The following is a 24,102-nucleotide window of genomic DNA, read 5'->3' on the forward strand; positions in this document are numbered from 1 at the left end:
ACGGAAAGAGGGGTAATCAGACTCACTCTCTGTTATTTCTTCTTTGAATGAATTCTCTTTGAGTTCTGATCCCCCGAGAAAAAAAGTTTGGGAATTTACCTGGTTTAAGTAATCACCAGAGGGGATAGCCACCCTGCCAGGCCAGATTTGATTCAGCCATAACCACTTGATAAATAGGGGGACACTTGGTACATTTATCAAGGGAGATACGTCTTTCTGTTGTTACCTATTATAGTGCCAAAGAAGCCTCTGTGATTTATGCTGATTGCCCTATCCTTACTCTCCTTACCCTGGGTGATTTGTCTCCCGAACAAACCTTTGACGTATTCACAAAACAACATTATAAGAGCAAGCAATCAAAACTACGTTCCATAGAGTCCTTTCATGCGATTATTATTTACATGCACGTATTTATAAGCATGTCAAATATGTGTATTCATCATGAGCAAATAGGTACAGCAACATGATAGTACATGCAGAGGAATGCTCTCGTAAGCCAGGCATATGTTACAATTCAGCTTTAAAAATTATCTGTGACATGTACAGCATTCAAAACCTCAGCATCATGCAAAAACACACTGAAGACAACGCCCAGATATACTCTCTGCAGCATCCAGGCTTGAGCCATGACAAATGGAGAGCCGTGTATACAATGTTCTGTTTCTCTTCATCGTGAAGCAGGTGTGAAGAGAGGACACAAACTTTATCCAAAAAGCATCATTATCCATAGGGCAGACTTACCAGGGAAACAAAACAGTAACATTATCTGAAGTTCAAAATGAATACTAATAAAACAATTAAAATACTATAGAAGAAAAGGCAGTTATAATAATGCAGAAGTAGCTACATGGTAGGTTGACACCCAAATGTGAGAGTGTATAGGTACCATAACTGTCTCTGGATGCAATGTAAAATGGATGCCGAAATTACATAAACGTATCAAAAAACCTCCCAGCCGACCTATTGTTACTCTCTGTGGAGCTCTGCTCGAAAATGTTTCCAATATGTCGATGAAATGTTAGTCTCCTTTGTAACCTCTTGCCCTCATACCTAAGAGACACTAAGGATTTTCTCAATAAAATCAATGGCATTCCATGGGAATCTTCGTTTCTACTGGCCACGTTAGATGTTGTGTCTTTGTACACCTCCATTAAACATCAGGATGGTTTAAAAGCATGCAAATTCTTTCTGAATACCAGATCGATTCATTTTTTGCAACATGGTAAAATGATCATGGAGATGATTCAACTATGTCTCACCAACAACATCTTGCTTTTTGACAAGGATTACTATTTCCAAATCCAAGGGACGGCCATGGGCTCCACCTTTGCTCCGTCATATTCTAAACTCACCATGGGGAGGTCGGAAAATTTTGTGGTGTGGCATCCTGACAACAACAAGTACACAGACAAGATCGTGCTCTGGCTGAGCTATATTGTTGACCTGTTCATCATATGGCAAGGCAGTGCTCTTGAATGGTTGGCTTTCATCAACATTTTGAATGTGAACACGCAAAATCTCAGGTTCACAGAAAGTCATAGTCAGAAATCAATTGTGTTCTTAGATCTACTTATTAAAGTAGATCAAGGTGAATTAATCAGTGAACTGTATAGGAAACCTACGAGTTGCAATAGCCCTTTACACACCTCTAGTAACCATCAATTGATGCTCTAATGGAGTATACCCTATGGAGAGTTTATACAAATTCTTAGGAACTGTACCAGGATAGAAACCTTCGACAAAGCATGTGCGATGATGGCACAAAGATTTCACACTTGCAGATATCCTAAGAAGGTTCTTGAACGTGCATATATTAAAGCTCACAACCTGGACAGAGACTTTCTCTTGGTCTCCAATACAACCCAGAGAACTGTGGACGAAGACAAAGTGATACGTTTAATCCTTACCTATGGAGAAGAGGCGACTAATATTCGTCAAATCATGAACAGACATTGGCATGTGCTTAAACTTGATGAAAATGTGGGCTGTACTATTGGTGAGAAATGTTAATATCACTTTCCATAAATCCTTGTCTCTCAAAGACAGTTTGGTGTCCAGCTATATGAGTCCCGAGAATTTTTTTTTGACTGATATATGGTTAAACAAATGTACTCCTGTCTTCTATAGATGCACAAAATGCAAAGCTTGTCAGTATGCTACAAATCTATTCAGTTACATACATCTGGTTTTAGGGAAAGACATCCCGCATGGACCAGGAGGCACCATAAACTGAGACTGTTGGTGAGACTACCTAGCGGGGACACACCTCCCACCTCCAGCCAGTTCTCTGCATAAACAATCTATACCCTGGACCTTCCCTCTGGGGGCCCATAGAGTGCTGCCTGGCCTGCGGGGGACTCCCGCTCTGCCCTGCTTGTCTGCTCTACTGGGTGGTCCTCGGTGGTGACATTGGGGCCCTCTGCCCAGTTGTACCTCCCTGCAGCCCTCCTGGATACACTGGGTTAAGCCTCACAACCATGGGACCGGGCCACGTGCAACCCGAGTCTACAGCCCGTGCCCGGAATGGGCAATCAGAAGAAGCAGACGAAGGATGGATCAGTATGCCAGGTCGAACTCTTCACAACAGGAGGCTGAGACTGGCCCATCCCAATTCGATATTATGCCTCTCAACCAGACCTTGTTAGCGCTGAAAGGAAGTACAGACAATTTCGGCGCTAAAATTGACGCTCTAACGTGCAAAGTAGATGTGTCAGTAGTACAAATTGAAAAATTGTGCGGCAAGATGTCTGAGGCAGAGCACTGGATTGAGGAGGGGTAGGACAAGATTGTGGTGCTTCAGCGTGAGGTGGAATCCCTGCAGCAGACGGTGAAAAGAGTGGTGGCCAAGAACGACGACTTTAATAACATAAGGATCACCGGGGTTTCTGAATCCACTCCCATTGACAATATGGAACTATTTGTGGAAAAACTGCTTAAAGAGGTCCTCGATGACCCTCCTGTCACGAACATGTTCATGGTGGAGCGGGCCCACCGTTCCCTAGCGGCAAAACCACCCCCGGGGGCGCCGGAGAGAGCCATCATCGCTCGCATATTCAACTACCGGGATCGGGATATCCTGCTCTGCACCGCTAGGGAAAACAAATCTCTCCGGTGGGGCTCTGCTACAATTAGACTTTTCCCAGACTTTAGTCAGCAAGTGCAGGACCAAAGGAAGCCTTTCCAGGTGGTGAAAAATATCCTGAGAAAGAAAGACATTTGCTACTCTATGATGTACCCCGCCAAACTCAGGGTCGTTTACCAAGAGAAAACATTATTCTTCACGACTCCAGAGTCAGCGGAGCGATTTGCCTCCAAACTTCCAGATGCGGGGGCCTCCCCCATCATCCGTCCTAGTCTGCTTGATTTTGGAGGGAAATTTCACACAACTGTGTCCTGCTCACGGGGGCCCCAGCGAACATCGGGGGCCCGCTTTGCAGTTATTTGAACCCGTTACTAAGCATGTTAATTCCAATGTAGTAGCTTAATGTGGTAAATGAGCCTCTTGATACCGGGAGGCACAGCGGCCGCCAGCACCCCCTATGCCCAGTGGCGCCTAAGCGAATTGAAGTTGAATGGTTGTTGTTAAGTGGGGGGGAGGGTATTGCTGGCCGGTAGGTTGGAGTTTCTGGCGTGGGTGGGGGGAAGAGGGGGTATTCATAGTTCTTCACTTGTTGGTGTTTAATGTACTGCCGCTCCCAGTTCAAGGGCGTGGAGGGGTGGGCTTTTCCTTCTGGGTCTAGTACGCTCTCTGCGCGTCATGATTTAGTAAAGTGTCTCTGTAGTCCTGCACCGGATGATTTCCCTGTGACACAAGACTATCCAATTGCTCCCAACATTCTCATAACGTGACCGTTCCACAGGGGCTTCATATTCCTGTCAATTCAGAGAGTGTTCTACTTACATGGAACATTTGGGGCTTCACCAATGCAAAAAAGACATGCCTCATCTCCAATTATGTGCGGAATCGCCATGTCAATGTCTTATGCATAAAGGAGACTCATTTAGGGAGGGATCACATACTCCCTGCCCTGGCAGGATGGGGTATCCATAGGTATGGCTCCTCTTACTCAACACATTCCCGGGGGTGGCAATCTATATACACCGATCTTTGGAATCGAAACTACACAGACAGGTGTCAGATAGTGAAGGCCGGTTCATTCTGGTGGCTGGTGAGATCGCGGCCTGGTCTGTTTTATTCATAAACACGTATGGCCCTAATTATGACTCTCCTGATTATTTCCAGACATCTTCGGAACATTTCCAGGGTACGAAGTGGTTTGGGTGGGAGACTTTAATTTAGCCCTCTTTGCCACATTAGACAGGTCTACATCGGCCCCTAGGCCGCTTACCCGGGCAGCTCAAAAATGGCACTCCATTGCAACAGACTACTCCCTGATTGATATCTGACATTGGCATCACCCTAACGCTCAGGAATTCACATACCATTCTAGTGTAAATGGGAGCTCCTCTAGAATTGACTATATCTACTTGTCCCAGGATCTGTCATGTGTGGCGGATGGGACGGCGATTCTCCCTCGCACTTTTTCGGATCACTCCCTGGTGCTAGTGAAGTTTAAAGGCCCGTCATCCCCCCCTAAGCAACTCTGATGGAGGTTGCAGGCCCGCGCCCTGGAGGACGGGGCGTTTTGGGAAGATCTGCGCCAGGCCATTGCAGAATTTTTCCAGTTGAATGTGGGATCCGTTCCTAGCCCCGTTGTCGTATGGGAAACTTTTAAGGTCTACTTGCGGGGTTGGTGCATGTCTCAGGAGGGCGGGGGGTGGGTCCTGAAATACATTCGTAGGGCAACTTCTCTCAAGGAGAAAGACATTAAAAATATGGCGCTCCTTCAGAAAAAGTCGAACTCCCCCTCACTTCAAGCCGACTTGTCGGTGAAAAGACGAGAAATCCGCTCTCTAATGGATGGTGAGGAGAGATTCCTGGGTGACCCGGTGCTGTTGGCGAGATATGGGGAGGGGGATCGCCCGAGTAGAACCCTTGCTTGGGCCATCAGACAAGAGAATCGCCTTGAACCCATACTAGAAGTAGAATACCCCATGGGGGAGGCAACCATGGACGTGGTTGGGATAAATAGGGTATTTCGCCAGTTCTATGGAAAGTTGTACACCGCCCATAGTTTGGCGGGGCATGAAGATATTACCCAATACCTCGACAGGATTGCCCTGGGATGGCTCGACTCAGAGATAGGCGGGCTTCTTAACGATCCCCCCACAGAAGATGAACTTCGTAGAGTGATAAAGTCGCTCCCAAACGGTAAGGCCCCGGGAACGGATGGGATCACGGCTGAGTTATACAAGGCTTTCCCTGATTTTCTTATCCCCCATTCATGTAACATTTTTGAAGAGATGGCCTCCTCTGGGGTGCTCCCGGAATCCACTCGGACTGCTTTCATCACGGTACTGCTCAAACCTAACAAAGACCCTAGAAAATGTTCATCCTATCGCCCCTTGTCACTGATAAATACAGAAAACCAAATCGTGGCAAAACTGCTTGCGGACCGGCTCCTTCCCCACATGCCCGCCCTGATCCTCCCAGATGAGGCGGGATTTATCCCAGGACGATCTACACTGAACAATCTGCGTAGATAATTCACTCTAATACATAATGTGAACCCGGACGTTCCTATTGCTGCGGTGGCTTTGGACATGGAGAAGGCGTTTGATTCTGTTGAATGGCCTTTTCTGTTCAAAGTCCTCCGACGCACGGGCGTAGGTACCATGTTTCTTCATTGGATCCAGCTCCTCTACTCTGCCCTGCATGCCCTGGTGTACACAAATGGAATTTAATCCACTCCTATTTATCCTACTCGAGGTACTAGGCAGGGGTCCCCCTTTTCCCCCCACTTATTTTCCCTGGCTATCGAACCGGTGGCTTGCGCCCTGAGAGAGTTTCACTCCCACCGCGGAGTGACAATCCGCTCACATGTATCTATTGTCTCCCTCTATGCAGACGATATGTTGTTATACATAAAACACCCTCGGACCAACTTACAGCCCGTGATCGAGGAGATATCTGTATTCGGTGCCATTTCCGGCCTACAAAAAAATTGGTCTAAATCCGAGGTCCTTCCGCTCACAACAGGTGTCGCCTCCCAAGATGTTAGGGAAGCCTTTGGTTGGTGCCCACAGGGAATTCGGTACCTGGGTATAAGAGTGTCCACTTCCCCTTCAAACCTTTTCGAGGAGAACTACATCACGGCCCTGCAACACTTGGATCACAGAATAGATACTTGGACACGACTCCCCCTTTCCCAAGCGGCCCGCATCTCTCTATCTAAAATGGTTATCCTACCGAAACTACTATACATTTTCAATAGCGTCCCGGTATGGTCTCCTATATCCTTCTTGAATCGCGTAAGATCACTGATGTCTAAACTGATCTGAGCGGGGAAATGTCCTTGCATATCTCTATGCACAGTGTGCTGTTTGTATGCTCAAGGTGGGCTGGAGGTCCCCAATATTTTTCTTTATTACCTTATAGCTCAGATCCAATATTCCACCTGGTGGTGGTCCTCTACGAATAATTGTCCCCATTCGCACCTCGAAAGGGCAATCGCTCAGACCGATGACTTAAGGGGCTTCCTCTGGGCTGCCCGAGAGCGCCACGTGAGGGCAGAGGTTCAACCCCTGGAGGGCACGCTGAAGGCTTGGGATCAGCTGGTGAAATGGGCAGGGTTGGGACCGTGGTACTCCCCAATGATGGCCATATTAAGGGTCAGCGGGATTCCTCTTACATTCGAGCACATTTTTATTCAGTACTTCCAGAACCTGCATATCCACACGTTAGGGGATGTTGCTCTGCATGGCAAATTTATAACTTGGGAGGAGCTTAAGTCCAGGGGCGACTGGTCCCCGATCACTATGCTACTGTATTTCCACCTCCGTGAAGTGTTGAAATTAAGATGGTCCGATTTCCCGATTGCTCCTGAGGTTTCCCCAATTTTGGAGTACGTTACAAACCCGATATCCACTAGAAGGGTAGTCTCATCCCTGTATGGTATGGCTCGATTGTTGGTGTCCCACTCATCATCCCAATATAAGACAAAATGGGAAGACAGTATGTCACGTTCTCTGTCAGAGACTCAATGGGGTTTTATACTTGCTCAGACCAAATCGATCTCCATCAACAATAGATTTCGCTTGATCCATTTTAAGTTCCTATATCAACTGTATTACTCCTGTCTCTCTTTGCATAAACTGTTCCCACTTAGGTCCCCGAACTGCAAGAGATGTCAGAAGGCCCCAGCCGATTTTAACCATGTTGTCTGGCTCTGTCCTCATATTCAAACCTTTTGGGTGGCCATTGCAGAATTTATGGAGAAGTTAGTAGATGATCCGATCCCATTTACTCCGAAACCTGGTTGCTGGCATTGGTGGAATTGCAATCATGTAGCGATAAACGTTTGGTTGGCATGGCCTCCGTGGTCTCTAGGTCATTGGTGGCATGCACATGGGGGGCAGCTACAGCCCCTACCTTACACCATTGGGTGAACTCTATGTCGATGTGTGAAAGGAGAGAGACGCAGTACAATCAGATGCTCTGCCTAAACAGCAGGCCCAGGGACTATTGGTTGGCCTTCAGGAGCTACATATCTGATGGATTGAACTGTGAGAGCGTCTCATTGTCGCAGGGCGCCCTGGAGGCTACTCCGACAACGCATTGAAGGGCTTCAACCACTGAGTCAGAAGAGTCACTTTGTTATGGTGTAGGTCTGTCTTTGGGCTATATCCCTTATAGCACTAGAGCACTTTAGGTTTTCTTTTTTTTTTGGGAACTCTAGTTATGACACGAGTACGCTGACGCGTTATTGTGATATGCATGCAGGACCTGCAAGGGGTCGGGAGGGGGGGTGTTAGTCCCCATGAGGAGGCTTTGTTAAATTGTATGAATTGCATTGTAAAAGTGAATAAAAACACTTAAAAACAGTTTTTTTTAAAAAAAATAATAATAACATGGCTTGTTTTTGCACAGACAATGCACATTATTGTGAAAACCATGGATCGTTTATTAGTCACCACATGCATTAACGTGTAACATGTTATCCAGCGGACATTGCATCTGCACATATTTTCACATATTTGCATAAAATCTGCTATTGCTGTGCTATTGCTGCAATGGAGAACCAAGTGGGCTAAGTTCACGGTATCTTAATATGAGGTTTTTAATGTTACATCTATGTACTAGGCATCTTTGTATGTAATTTGCCATCGCTATACTACCCATGCAGTATGCATTATGTACCTTAGAACTAAGCAGGCCATACATTTTGTGTCTTAACATTGTGTCTGTAATTTTACATTTACGCATGTAGCATTTTGTTATATGGTTTTACATGGTTGGATTCATATGGGTAATGCACTTTGCACTTTATTGTGAAATATAAGTGTTGTGTATTAGACACAGCGCATGCAATTTACAGTGTTCCGTATGCTAATGTTTTTGTAATGAGACGGGACTAAGTGCTGCACTAATGTAGCTGGAATTGAATAAGAAATGCACTATGCATTCATGCATACAGTTGTTCACTACATTCCACCAGCATTCATTTTATTTAGTCCGTTCTCAAATATTGCATGTGCATTACATTATATATATGAATTCGTCACGCTATTGCCATGCTATTCATGTATATATATAGTGCATACAGACATTTCAACATGTCCGTTGCATTGGTAAACAAAACACGGAGCAGCTGAGATAACAATGGAAATAGGACTAACGTTTTGTGCAATGACCATCAAGTTGGTTTATTACATAAAAGACCCATTTGGGTGCTGTTTCCTCATATGTGAGCAAGCGGTTGGAAAACTGTGAAACGCCTCATAGCGTGTGTTTGTACCTGTCCACATTATTCCATAATAAATTACTTATGGTGGATATTTTGACGAGCGAGGTGCGTTGTGTTCCGCGCTGTTCGAAGTATTTCACCTCATCTTGCTGCTCCAGGGGGAGTGCAATCCATGGTGTACATCTGTGTGCTGTTTTCTGAATGCATACATATATATATATATATATATATTTTTTTTTTTTTTCCGTGAAAAACTTTGTTAAAGGTTTGTTATGGTAAAGTTGCACTAATAAAAACCTATGAAATTCAGTGAAAAAACTTTGTTAAAGGGACTTTATGGTTACAAGTAAAACCGAAACCCCCAGAAATGTGCCCGTTATAGTGAGCTAAGCAACCATAACTTGTGGCACCACCGTGCACTGCTAGGACTAACACCCAGAACATAAAGGATGACATCACAAATGCCATCACACAAGCCATTCGTATTTGCAGAGGGCTCGGCCCATTGTCCATGCACCAAACGTATATCACAGTTTTTTATGCTTACATTTGCACACTTTGGAAAAGTAAAACACAAAACAGATTTGCAAAAGCATGCTTTCAAGTCCTTACTAATGCTGCAGCACCTCAGGCTGAAGCCACAAACAAAATATTTTTGCCCATTGAAACCTAGGGCTTCGGCCATACTGCATGCCCCAATGATCAGAGTACTCGATTATCAAGTAGTTGCAGGGAGATAGAATAAGCAGATCACTGTACTTCATCTAGTAGTTTAAACAGATTACCCTACTGCTACTGATTGGATTATTTTGTGAAGATGCCCTTCCTTCTTCAAGTGTTAGGTTTCGTATAGGAGAGTCCTTAGCACTGGGTTATTCAATAAGTAACTATTATCATAATAAAGCAGTCTTAAAAACCATTGTTGCTGATAAATTTATTGTTAGAAGTTAGCCAACACGTGTTTCAACTCTCTAGTGTGTTTCTCAATGCATGTGGATTGTAGGCCAGTCATTGCTGCGAGGTTGTGAAATGTGTCTTGCATGAAATCCCAATATCATGTCCCGGTATGGTCGCAAATAAAGGTGGTTAATGATTTCAAGTGGTGGCCTGGTGACCATGTGGACACTTGCTTCAGTATCCCCCGTAATTATCTGGCGATTAGCATATCTCGGAGTCTATGCAGTGGTAGTCACAGCGATCTGTTAATGCAATCCTGTGCAGCACTTCCAACTGTAGCCACGGGCAGAATTTTAGTCACAGGAAAAATGTTTTTCCCCATTCAAAGCTATCCCGATGTACAAAAACATGACCACATAGCCATGCCCTGCTTACCATCCCACTTTAACCCCATTGCCAGTCCCTCATGGTCATAGCCATTAGTCATATTGTTCGAGTCATGACAATCTGGCCACTGTCCATGACCAAAGTCCATGACTGGTACTATCTGGCCACTTCCCATGGCCAAAGGCTATACCTCAGTCACCAAAAGTATATCACAAATGTTATACCTACATTATGACACTTTTCTAAATAAAATATGGACACATTTGCAAAACCATGCTTTCGGGTTGTTGCCAATGCTCCGTGCACAACTTTGCTGCAAATCCATCCATGTTTTATTTTCTGAAAAGTATCAAATTTACATACATAAAATAGTCAAATAACTTAGCTCGCACTTAACAAAATCCATTCAGACTTTGCACAAACATTAAAGGTTGGGCCTATAATCTTCCTAAAATCATTTGTACATATTCCTGAAACGGCAACAAAGTTTAAGCCATCTAAAAATGTTCAAACCGCCCTAATTGTACCCCCTCGTCACAATATCTCAATAAACTATGCAACAACATTTGAATCTGGGTCTCAAATCTGTTTGCAAACTTCTGTGCAGATTCAAGAAACGGCACCAAATTTATAAGCCTTTCAAATATTTTGAGACCCCCCCCTATAATTTTGTTCCCTCTTGGCAAAACAGCAGAAGACTTTGTAGAACCATTCAAGGTGGGATCTAGAATGACATCACAAAATGTCATGCAGTTTCATTCAGTGAGGCCAAAGTTATAAGCCATCCAAAAACTGCTTTTCACCAACTGTTTGCCAACTCTGAAGGTGGAAAACCAGCAATTTCCTGCTTTTTATGGCCAAATCCCATCCCATCCTCATCACCCTTCACCTCCCCGAGAAAGTGCAATTTTGTGTTTTTTAATATGTTTTTACTGTGATGTCTGCAGACAACTGCGGCAGTTCGCAGATCCAACATGGCGACCGCTTCAAAATATCTGATGCAGCTCACGTTTTTCACCATCCAATCAGCGGGTGCGTACGATGTCCACGGACCGTACCCCGATAGCACACATTTTTTGTTACCTACTTTTTGGCCATTTTTTAAAGAACTACTGGATGGATTAACACCAGATATACAAAACTACGCTTTTGGGACCAAGCCGCAGCTCCTGGCACAAATTTGGTGAAAATCCATCCAGCGGTTTGGGCTGTAGGCATTAACAATTTTTTGCCATTTCGTCTATGAGAAACACCACACATTTTGGGATCCCCCTATAACTTTGCCCCCCCCCCGGACACATCCTCACCAACCTTTGCAGAGTCAATCCACGGTGGTCATATACTTTTTTGGGCTAAGTTTGGCAAGGATTTGTCCTGGAGGGCCAAAGATATTAACCACCCAAAAAGTGCTTGTCCTATCGATTGAGCAACTTGCCCGCCACTGCATTCATATATATATATTTATATATATATATATATATATATATATATATATATATATATATTATTATTATATAATTATCTTAGGATGTCTGCGTATTTTGGAAACTGGGAATACGTCCAACCATCCTTACCATAAGATCTGGCTAAAATTCTTCACAGGAAAAGAAAACACCAGTTCCTGGAATCCAGTGGAGAGAATGATGTTGGAGACATTATAGCATCACCTCTTCTTCATAAGGCTGCCAGTATGTATAGCTGAACATTAGAAACATTTTAATGTTAGGGTGAGTGAAAAATGAAATGAGTACCAAGCCCAGAGTGCATTATGTACTTAGTGAGTCAATCACACATCCCTTTATTACAGACATATCTGGTGCTACTGGTCCCTTCCCCTTTCTCATAGAGATATTTTAAAAGGGTACAATAGAAGTATACCAGACAGGTTATCTTGAATGAGAACCCTCTACTAGAAAATAGCTGATGTGGTTGTTCTAGGTTTGATCATTTGGTTTGCTCAGTAAGATTAGTGTAAAGCAGAAAATCAGTTTGTTTCTTCCTTATACAATTCCACACTGTTCCACCAGTCTGCACCAAATTTGGCATAGTTACCTGTTAGGACCCTCCAAACATTACTGGGTAAATGACATTTGGATAGCCCACCTCTTTCCCTGGATTTCAGCCCCTTCACACACGAGACGGTTGCCTGCAATCAGCAAAATGTTAATGTGGTTGTAGAAGGACCAAATAAAGCTCATTTTAACCATTCCAACGTGAGGAATAAAACTGGAAAGGCCACACTTGAAAAGCAACTTTCAAAGCCCTAGGATGTACCATTTCTGAGATATTTACACAGCAAGGCACTGCAACACACTGCAACGCACCGCAACGCAACGCACCACAAAGCATTGCACAGCACCGGACACATTTTAGTTTTGTGTAATTTATATGCTTTTTTTTCTTTCCAGATGCCCCCCAAAAAGCGAAAATCTATTGGACAAATTAATCTAAAATCAAATGCAGTGAGACTATTAAGGGGATGTTCACACAACCCATACGGAGTATGGGTACTGTTTGCTAGTTATGACTAAAACACATAATGGAAGTGATTATTATAAATTAACACAATACAGTTGTAAAAAGAGCCAGCTTGCAATGTTAGCACAATTCAATAGTTTGGGGGGCGGGAGGGGTAGCTTATTTGCAAAAGCTCACTTTACCCATTCCCAAAATAGCTGGGATTTTCTTAGATTGTGCAGCTGTTATCAACAGCTGGAGTGGCTCCTGCACACCTCAGAACGTGACTCTCTCTTGCATAGAAAAAGATTGAGGCATATAGAGAATGCGGTATAGAGCGGGCAGTGAGAGAAAGAGAAACAAAGAGAGAGTGAGAGAGAGAGAGAGAGAGAGAGAGAGAGAGAGAGACAAAGAGAGATGGAGAGGTGAATAATACATTGAGTACAGCTAATTAAATTAAACAATGGAGGTTCATGCCTTCATTCATCCCTACAGGACCACCTTACATAACTGATCTGTCCAGTAAACTGCATGCTGTAGAATTTACAGTCCACAATGACACCACCTCTTGACAGGGGGGTGGACGAAGAGAGCTTGCATGTCCTGCATGTACAAACATTAAGTACTGCCCTTACGACAGCAGTGCTGTCGAGGACATGCCCCATTGTATGTTAACATGTAAGCTGTTGTTGGTTTTGAGGAGGAGGCGGTTGCGTCACCATTTTAATTGTAATAATGTAAGAACTGTTTCAGAGGCAATGTAGTTCATCTTGTCTTGTACTGATGGCTGCTTTGTTTCCGACTTATGTGAATATATTAATGCCGCTTGGAGTGCTTGGGTAGGACATACTAGAAATTCAGCCCATTTGTACATTTTTATTGGCTGTGTTACTTTGTGGTTAATATTGAAATTGAAAGTCTAACTTACAGTTGTAGTTTATTGTAAAAAGTATTTTGTGTAACATTGTAATGGCGAAAGCTGAAAAAAGCCTCACTACTACCAGCACCAATAACTCCATTAGGGAGCGGTAGGTTTGGCTCTTTCAATGTGGCAGATCCTGTGGATTGAATTACTTTTCTTTAGAATGTCTGATTGGTGATCTGATTCACATGCAGTGATAAAATCGCGGCAAAAATGTCACCTGTACAAAAAAATCGCGGCAGAAATGTAGTGGTTTAACCCGTTAAAGGTGTACCTCATTACACCATTTAAGGGTAGCAGGGGTGGAAGGGGTGTCCCCCGCTCCCCTTAAATGGTATAATGGGTCATGGGGTTGCAGGGGTGTCCCCCTGTATCCTTTACATGGATTGTGGCGGCAAAACCACTGCCTTTTTGCTGGGATATTTTGTGTTCACAGCCATTTATGTCGCGATTTTAACACATGGAATCGTTCCTTTGCAGCTTACTCTTGAAGTCAGCACAGTTGAGACTTTTTTTCTGCAGACTAGTGGATAGGCCTGCCTGCCCTCAGTATTTATATTTCTAAGCCATTTCCTTTTTAATTCAAGCTTGCTGCTTTTATCTTTTTCTTCCATCCTCAACAGGTGTGCAGAGCTGAGGAGGGGGATCTTGGTTGATAGAGGCAAGGTAAAGGGGAAAACTTCTTAATATCCTGCATTGGGTCCCTTTGTGCTTCTCAACACCTCGCGTGCCCCCATTCTATTAAATTCCCATGTCACAGCCAAATCAAAATCATTTTGGTGTGCGTTTAAGTGAAATTTGAAATGGAACATCTTTTGTGCAAAAAAGTACCTTTATTTCAATCTCTTTGGTCATGATGTCTGTCATCCAGTCTATTGTTTGAAAAAAGAAACTATGCTTTTTGATCTGGCGCTGGCGTGGTGTGCTGTTATGTCGCACGGCGTGCCAGCAGCAGGCCTCTCCTATCCAGTATCTCAGCACAAGCCTCAAAGACAAGGCCACCAGTATCTAGATGAAACAAGGATTAGCAAAGCCAACAGTGTGGGATTTGCACCTGCTACTATCAGCATCCAGTTAATACCACTATGGCAATGCCTGTTTTTTGGTATGCAGTAGACAGGAAGCAAGTAGGAGTCTGCAAGTAAATCTTCAATGTAAGTTCCTTATTTAAGTTAATTGTCAAAAGAAATATTAAGTAGATAGCAGTGACCATATATGTATTTCACACCAAAGATATTTGTTTTTCCACTTACTCATTGCAACTCCTTGTAGCGTTCTTTCTCATCTTGATATGATATGATAGACTATTCACAACGTGCTTAATACCCAGAGGTTTCTAAGCGCGGACCCGGGGATCGAACCTGTGGTGCTCCATGTCGTCTTGCTTCCAAGATGAGCATGTCGCCCCTGAGCTTTCCTCCCGAACCTCTTCTTGCCACTAAGTAGAGCTGCCAGAGGCAGGGAACACTGGGGTAGGGTCGAGCCAGGACCAAGCCTTTGGGTCTGGCTCTAGAAGCCCAAAGCAGGCCGAGCAAGAGTCGCATGGTGACTGGACCAGGGGTGGAGGCCAAGGGAGATGGCAGCACGCAGGGTCGAGGGGGTTTAGAGGGGCAGCGTCTGTCTTATTGTATGGGGGAGAAGGACTGAGAAAGAGAACAAGGGGATGTTGGTGCTGGGGAAGAGGGACAGCACTGTCTTCTGTGTGTTCGTGGGATTTTGCTTGCATTCAGGATATCTAGCTCCCCACTGCCGGCAATATGGTGCATCTCGGCTGCGGGGCGCTAGAAATCCCAAGTGTGAGCAAAATCCTGCAAACACACAGAGGACAGTGCTCACTTCGGAGGGGATCTCAGGGCTCCGACATGAGCACTGTGGTGTTCCTGGCAAATCCTGCATGACATCCAGTTGCCAAAATGGCTTTGTAGTAAAACTGTGAGTGGGGGAACAGGCAAATGGTGGTGCAGTGCACAGCTCATGTTTCAGCTGGATCCCTGTGCAGGCGCCATGCCTCAGTACAGTGTGATTGAAGCTTATTGTGTAGGTATATCTGATTACTCCATGTATTTGTTGTTTCCTCTGGAGTGACCTCGCTTTCGAGGCATAAGTGAATAAACACAGCAGGTGAATAGACCTGTGCAGTAAAGGTCACATGGCCCTGATGAGATCAGCTCTTCCCTCTCTCCACTTAAATAGGTTCTCCGCTTTCAATCAACACTTGAATGGTCATTTTAAAAATGATTTTCCATAGGAACTTTTAAAAAAAACAATGCTAATATATCTTTTTTATTGTGTCCAACATTTTTAAAGCATAACATTTTTGAGTAAACTACCCCTTTATAAAGGATAAGGGATGAACGTGAAGGCATGGAGTTAGTTACATTGTATTCCACCAAAGAAAGGTCAAACATATTCTGAATACAGATTTTCCACACTAAAATGCACAGTATCTTTCGCATTCAAAGATGGCTGCTAGTTTCAACTTGTTTCCAGAGAGTTTCCTTAAAGATACTTATCCAAGATGGCTGCCTCCACGGAAGAGCTCAAAAAGTTCAGAGATGGGCAGGAATAGGTGGGATTAGCCATAGGGATTAGCATGGCTAGGGTTAGGGAATGGGAGGGATTCATCAACCGAACAACTAGGTATCCCTCCTCAAAAGTAATTTCCATTGAAATGCATTATAGACCCTCATTGAAAGACCATATTTGATGCTTCAAATCTCTTATTATAATGACAATAGTTTTGGCTTAAAGGTAGCGCTTTCAGTGCCACCAAATAGTCCAAATTTAAAATGACCTAAATGGCACTCTCAAGTCATGGCTATAATACACAGCAGGGGTGGGCCACTGTGGGGACATTTCCGTTGCCAGGCTGCAGAGGTTCGGCAGCCTGCTACTTCACAGTCAGAATTCATTAGTCAGTGATAAACTCAGGGCATTATTGATCAAATCTGCAAGTAGGGGGCGCAAAGGAGCAATCAGCCTCCTCCTAAGAGGTAGAAAGGAGAGAATATTGTTGGCAAAAATAACATCCACAACTGATGCACCTAAAATGTAAAAATATTAGTGGAGAACAAGGGCATTTTAGTTTTTCAATTGAAGTGGCAGCCCTCTTACCAACCCCTGAGTCCTTTCTTTTTTTTTTGGGACTGGTGCTACCTGCTGCTGTTATTTTGAAAGCAGTACTTTCTGTATGACGTTTTGGAGCTTGAACACCTGATAAGGTCCTCACAAGACACCCCACCCCCGTTAAACCCTTGAAAAAATCATTGCCTGGCTTTTAAAACTGGGTCATTTCTTCCTGTACCTTTGAGGTTTTGAGGTGTCTGAGCACTGCAGCTCAGAGTCCTCTGACTTGGGCTAACTTAACCATTTCCGCACATTTGCCATGCCCAACACGCATATTAGTTTCTTTAGTTTTTTGGCCGCGATTGTGATTGGTGCTTTGTTCTGCAGGCTTGCACCTACAGACCATGGGTCGTGTGCCTGCATCTGCGGTGAATGCAGCCTTCATGGCGCGTGCAGTTTGTAGAGCACTGAAATTAGCATTTGTAGATAATATTCCATTTTTATTTGTACAACTTTGAATATATTATCTGTAGCCGTGCACAAGTTGGGCAAACATAGAAATCTAGACCAATAGTTAGGCAGCCCGCTTAGTAATACTGAACGATTCTATGGAGGTGGCAGACCCTGAGACTTACAATTCTCTCCAATGTGAGATGCAGGACCCCTTCTACGTTATCATTCACCTCCATGCAGGACCTCTACTGCCTTATCATACATCTCCATGCAGGACCCCTTCTGCCTTATCATACACCTCCATGCAGGACCCCTTCTGCCTTATCATTCATCTCCATGCAGGACCCCTTCTGCCTTATAACTCTTCACCATGCAGGGCCCCTTCTACCTTATCATTCATCTCCATGCATGACCCCATCTGCCTTATCATTCATCTCCATGCAGGACCTCTACTGCCTTATCATTCATCTCCATGCATGACCCCTTCTGCCTTATCATTCACCTCCATGCATGACCCCTTCTGCCTTATCATTCATCTCCATGCAGGACCCCTTCTGCCTTATCATTCACCTCCATGCATGACCCCTTCTGCCTTATCATTCATCTCCATGCATGACCCCTTCTGCCTTATCATTCATCTCCATGCATGACCCCTTCTGCCTTATCATTCATCTCCATGCAGGACCCCTTCTGCCTTATCATTCACCTCCATGCATGACCCCTTCTGCCTTATCATTCATCTCCATGCATGACCCCTTCTGCCTTATCATTCATCTCCATGCATGACCCCTTCTGCCTTATCATTCATCTCCATGCATGACCCCTTCTGCCTTATCATTCATCTCCATGCATGACCCCTTCTGCCTTATCATTCATCTCCATGCATGACCCCTTCTGCCTTATCATTCATCTCCATGCAGGACCCCTTCTGCCTTATCATTCACCTCCATGCATGACCCCTTCTGCCTTATCATTCACCTCCATGCAGGACCTCTACTGCCTTATCATTCATCTCCATGCAGGACCCCTTCTGCCTTATCATTCATCTCCATGCAGGACCCCTTCTGCCTTATCATTCACCTCCATGCAGGACCCCTTCTGCCTTATCATTCATCTCCATGCATGACCCCTTCTGCCTTATCATTCATCTCCATGCATGACCCCTTCTGCCTTATCATTCACCTCCATGCATGACCCCTTCTGCCTTATCATTCATCTCCATGCATGACCCCTTCTGCCTTATCATTCATCTCCATGCAGGACCCCTTCTGCCTTATCATTCACCTCCATGCATGACCCCTTCTGCCTTATCATTCATCTCCATGCATGACCCCTTCTGCCTTATCATTCATCTCCATGCATGACCCCTTCTGCCTTATCATTCATCTCCATGCATGACCCCTTCTGCCTTATCATTCATCTCCATGCATGACCCCTTCTGCCTTATCATTCATCTCCATGCATGACCCCTTCTGCCTTATCATTCATCTCCATGCAGGACCCCTTCTGCCTTATCATTCACCTCCATGCAGGACCCCTTCTGCCTTATCATTCATCTCCATGCAGGACCCCTTCTGCCTTATCATTCATCTCCATGCAGGACCCCTTCTGCCTTATCATTCACCTCCATGCAGGACCCCTTCTGCCTTATCATTCATCTCCATGCAGGACCCCTTCTGCCTTATAACTCTTCGCCATGCAGGACCCCTTCTGCCTTATCATTCATCTCCATGCAGGACCCCTTCTGCCTTATCATTCATCTCCATGCAGGACCCCTTCTGCCTTATCATTCACCTCCATGCAGGACCCCTTCTGCCTTATCATTCATCTCCATGCAGGACCCCTTCTGCCTTATAACTCTTCGCCATGCAGGACCCCTTCTGCCTTATCATTCATCTCCATGCAGGACCCCTTCTGCCTTATCATTCATCTCCATGCAGGACCCCTTCTGCCTTATCATTCATCTCCATGCAGGACCCCTTCTGCCTTATCATTCACCTCCATGCAGGACCTCTACTGCCTTATCATTCATCTCCATGCAGGACCCCTTCTGCCTTACCATTCATCTCCATGCAGGACCCCTTCTGCCTTATAACTCTTCGCCATGCAGGACCCCTTCTGCCTTATCATTCATCTCCATGCAGGACCCCTTCTGCCTTATCATTCATCTCCATGCAGGACCCCTTCTGCCTTATCATTCACCTCCATGCAGGACCCCTTCTACCTTATTATTCACCTCCATGCAGGACCTCTACTGCCTTATCATACATCTCCATGCAGGACCCCTTCTGCCTTATCATTCATCTCCATGCAGGACCCCTTCTGCCTTATTATTCACCTCCATGCAGGACCCCTTCTGCCTTATCATTCATCTCCATGCAGGACCCCTTCTGCCTTATCATTTATCTCCCTGCAGGACCCCTTCTGCTTTATCATTCATCTCCACCGAGGATGACACCCTTAAAATCCACCCCCTACCCAATTCCTCTCTGTTTCCAGCAGAACCACACAGACCTGGACACAACTGCAAGAGGTCTGTTTTATTTCTCTGTCTCGTTCATTAGAGACAGACTTTTCAATATACATATTTCTTATATTTTGACCATCTTTTTTGCAGCACTGATTCTCAGAGTGCTGCGATTCACAGACCTCTGACCTGTGCTAATTTAATCATTTTTGTAAACTCTGCATGCCCAACATACACGCCCTCTTTTTGCTCCCTTACTATGGAATGATCTTCCTCTCCCTCTCTGCAATACTCCAACCCTATCACTATTTAAATTCAACCTGCTAGCTCTCCTCCTTTCTGAAGAACTACTTTCATAGCATTCTATGCCACCACTTCTCCCTGTTCTCCTCTCCCCATGCCTCTCAATAACAGCCCCACGGCACTTATCCCTCACCCCGTCATCCTAAACGTAGCACTTCCTTCTCTTTCCCGTTCCTAAATCATGCTCTACAGTTGTCTTCATCCCAAGTTCATGTTTAGACTTCCCTTCCATCATCTAGTCATATGTCCTAATCCTTTCAGCCATTGTTGAGGACACTGTTCCTCTACTCTATAAATCAATTTAGTACCCAGCGAGAGTCAAGCAGAATGCAACATGCATTCTGATTGGCTCTCGCCGGGTCCTTACCCGGCCGAGAATCCTTTGATTCTCGGCTGGGATTCCAGCCGCCTTGTCCTCGGTGGGGGGTGGGGAGTGTAGCAGCCCCTCAGCCAATGAGGAGGCTGGAAGTGGGGCCATCCCCGCTCCAAGCCTCCCCCGGCTGAGAGGCTGCCCCCCCGCCGGGGACTCGGGTAAGGCTTTTTTTTAATTCCTTTTCCTCCGCGTCCCGGCGGGGGACGATGGCAGCCTCCAGCCGTGTGGAGACTCGGAGCGGGGTCATCCCCGCTCCACACCTCCACACGGCTGGAGGCTTCCATCGCCCCTCGCCGGGGACGCAGGTACATTTTTATTTTTATTTTCCGTCCCATGCCCAACCCCACTTACCTTCTTTTTGGTCCTTTTTCGGGAGCGGACGCGCTGGGAACACTTCCAGCGCGTCTGCTCCTGATGGCCACCATGGAAAGGGAAAACGGACTCCGTTTTCCCTTTCCAGGCGGCCATTTTCTTGCTTGTTTCTTTTTTTTTCTTTTTCTGTCCCGAATAACTATGGGCCCCGGGGCATTACCTGGGTCGGCAATGCCCCCGCCGCTTGGGTCATATTGCTTAAGTAAAGATTTTGTAAGCATTGTTATGCCGACTATGGATTACTTTTACTGTAATTTCAATAAATAAATAAATACATGTTTTGCTGTAGCCCATAAAGAATCTGCAATGATGTAGGACTATAACTTGCACAGCCAGGATTCAGCATGGAAACCAAAAACAAAAACAAGAATTGGGCAAAGAGCTGGGAACATGGAAATAGAAAAAGGAATTTAGGATGCAGAGAAGGACCAACAAGTGAAGAGTTTGAAGAAAGCATAACAAACTGAAAGGGAGTAATGTTTTGAATGGAAGAGCCTTCCTGGTGCAATGGTAATATACATCCAGAACCGGGGGTGGTGCTTCAGAACCAGAACCAATAAGAAGGGGATTTGGGAAAGAGTCTAAAGGGGGACCCAACAGTTAAAACTGTATCCGAATGCATGCACAGGAAACCCATCAGTAAGGCTTCAAACCAGTTGGGTTGAGAACCTCAGGGTAGCATGGATGAGTGGCCTGAGGCTGATCTTCGTGTGAGCCAGATGAGGTACAGAACGAAAATGCACAAAACAGAAACAAGCGCCCATTAACATGAGGACCAGTTAAAAATTCAAAAAGGGAAAGAAGACATGTAGGGACACAAAAACAGGTAAGAAAATCGAGAAATCTTCACAGAACACACCGCAAAAGCACAATACAAAAAATATCCATATAAATGAGAGCTTGCGATCAGAGGTAGTGACGATTCTCCAATAATGGCAGCAGAATCATGGAGCTCCTGATGACTCCCTTCAGGACCCTTTTGAGATGTAAGAGAAGGAGTTTTTATGGCATTTCAGAGTCAGTTGAAATTGGAACAACCACTTTTGGACCTGGAGAGCAAAACAAGGTAGCCAGAAAATAGAGCCGCCATCCAAGACAACAAAGGACAGGCTGTTAAGCTACAATGGGAACCTCCAATGAAGACATATTAATGGTAAATTTGAACCAGGTGTCTTCCCCCATTAAGAAAAGCAAGAAACCCGTGATCGAAATAGAATTAGATCAAAAACCGAACAGATGACAGCCTGGAACATAAATCAGATGGGCACATGCTGGTATTGAAAGTGAGGGGGGGGGGTCTAAATAACGAGTGTGCACCACTCTTTAATCGCTTGGACTAGTCAACATAAAAATAACATTACCTCATAGTAGTGTGAAATGTATGCCTTTGCATTTATATTTTGTTCGGTCTGGCAGGTTAGCCTGCTGGGTGATGCATACATTTTTGTTTTGGGGAGACAGGCCGCCCCCTATGTCCACTTCCATTGCCTTCCTTCAGCAAAGGCCTAGTGGTCTATTTCTAGGTTGCATTGCACAGGACCGTTTTAAAGCATATTATGCCTTAGCGGCTGATGTCTTTTTTAATTGAAGGAAAGTCAATCTTTCCCATAAAAATGTGTAAGCAACCAGGCCTAGCGAGAGACCATGAACCAACCAAGCGGTATTCAGGTGCCGTTGATAATGGTGCTGATGAAATCACGAGTGCTGCTCGCGGGTGCCGCACAGTCCGCCAGCTAAGACGTGGCGGGCTGTCAGGAACCCGCAAGCAGAACTCGTAATGCGGCAGCCCGTTATGAACGGTGCCGGTGCCTTACCGGCACTGTTCATACCGTGGCCGCCACCCTTATTATGAGGCCCATTTTATTTAGTTTACCACAGGAAGAAAACTTAACCTGCAGCAATGTAGGTCTGTCTAGCCACATAACAACAATGATGTTTGCTGTAATCATAATGCTCAGTAAAAAATGCCATGCCAATGCCACAGTAAGAAAAGGTAACCAGACATAAGTGTTGTTACGTGGCTACTCTAAACTGCATTGCTGTGGCCGATCTAGTAATGTTGTCTTCTTGTGGCATGGCATTTTTTTACTGGGCTTCATGGTTAAAGCAAACAATTGCAGTGACACAATTTTTGCAAAACATCGACTTCAGAAAAACATGAAGATGGAAAAGCACGAGGAAGGAATTAGGAAGTAATAGCGGGATGTGGATTTTTGGACTTGAGTGAAGTAATTTTGTAAAAGAAAATGTGAAAACATTTTTTAAGTAAAAAATAAAAAAATAAAAAATAATAAAGCAAACATGATGAGTGTTATTATGTGGGTATACTGCCTTACATTGCTGCAAACTGTCTGGTTAGGTTTTCTGGCTCTGACATGGCATTTTTCACGAGGCATCAAGATTCAAGCAAGCAAGATAAGAAAGCATTGCTTGATTTAAATTCAATGCCCAGTATCAAATGCAATACCAGGGTCAGAAAACGGAACCAGACTGGCTGCAGCAACTTAGGCCAGTCTAGCCACCTAGCAACTCTTATCATGTTGGCTTTAACCATGATGCCTAGCGAAAAATGCAATGCCACAGGAGTAACATGTAACCCGACTAGCTGCAGCAATGCAGTCCAGTCTAGCCACGTAACAACACTTATCATGCAAACATGATATGCGTTGTTACGTGGCTAGACTGAACTGCATTGCTGCAGTCTGTCTAGTTATGCTTTATGCTTCTGGCATGTCATTTATTTAAAGGGCATCACGGTTAAAGCAAACATGATGTCATGTTTGCTTTAACATTGATGCCCAGTAAGAGAATGCATCCCCTCCCCCACCCCCAAATCAGAGATCTGCTCACTGTACTACTGTATGGGCCTCTGATTTGCCACCCCCCCACACCATACCCCAAATCAGTGGCCCGGAGCAAGCCTCTGATTTGTGAGTGCATGGAGGGAGGGTGTGCATTTTACACGCAACCAACCACATGCATTTATTCAGCATTCAGACGCATTCACTCACGCACCCATACACATTAACAACATTCATAAATCTTTCACCAACGCACACATAACATGCACTCTCTCTTTTACATGTGTACCCACACAACACACACTCTTTCTATTATGTGCACACCCAAACATACACTCATTCTTACAGACGAAGTCACAAAAATATTCATATACACATTTCTTTTCTTACCTACAGCCCGATCGAGAATCCACTCGGATTCCATCAGAACAGTATCCTATGGCGGCTCTCTGGGTCCAGTGAAATGTGAACAGGAATCAGGGAGAGCTTCCTGGTTTCTGCACATCTGCGCAGTAGCTGGAGCAGCCCTGGCGTATGCCCCTTTAGCTCTCAATGTGCGGGGAGATGCAGGAGCACTCCTTGCACATTCAGAGCTGCAGTATCCCACCCTGCAACCCCAATGGGACATGCAAGTGTGGGGAAGCAAAAGAGCTCTGGCCATGCATGGTGAATTGTACATGTGCGTAGGTGTAGAGGAGCAGGTGGATATGTCATCCTTAGCTCCCGCCCCATCACCTCCATCATACTGGAACAGCATGAGAAGAGCCCTATGTGGGACACCAGGTATCACCCCAGTA

The 24,102-nt window shown here is 44.9% G+C and overlaps 1 protein-coding gene across 3 annotated transcripts in view; it reads right to left on the reverse strand.

The window, feature by feature from the left end:
• CPNE7 (copine 7) overlaps positions 1-24,102 on the reverse strand; it is a 1,149,025-nt gene that overhangs the window by 914,983 nt on the left and 209,940 nt on the right. The gene's annotated exons all lie outside the window — the stretch shown is intronic.

This window comes from Ambystoma mexicanum, chromosome 1q (genome assembly GCF_040938575.1).
Source record: "Ambystoma mexicanum isolate Mex_15411 chromosome 1q, UKY_AmexF1_1, whole genome shotgun sequence".
Taxonomy (NCBI): domain Eukaryota; kingdom Metazoa; phylum Chordata; class Amphibia; order Caudata; family Ambystomatidae; genus Ambystoma; species Ambystoma mexicanum.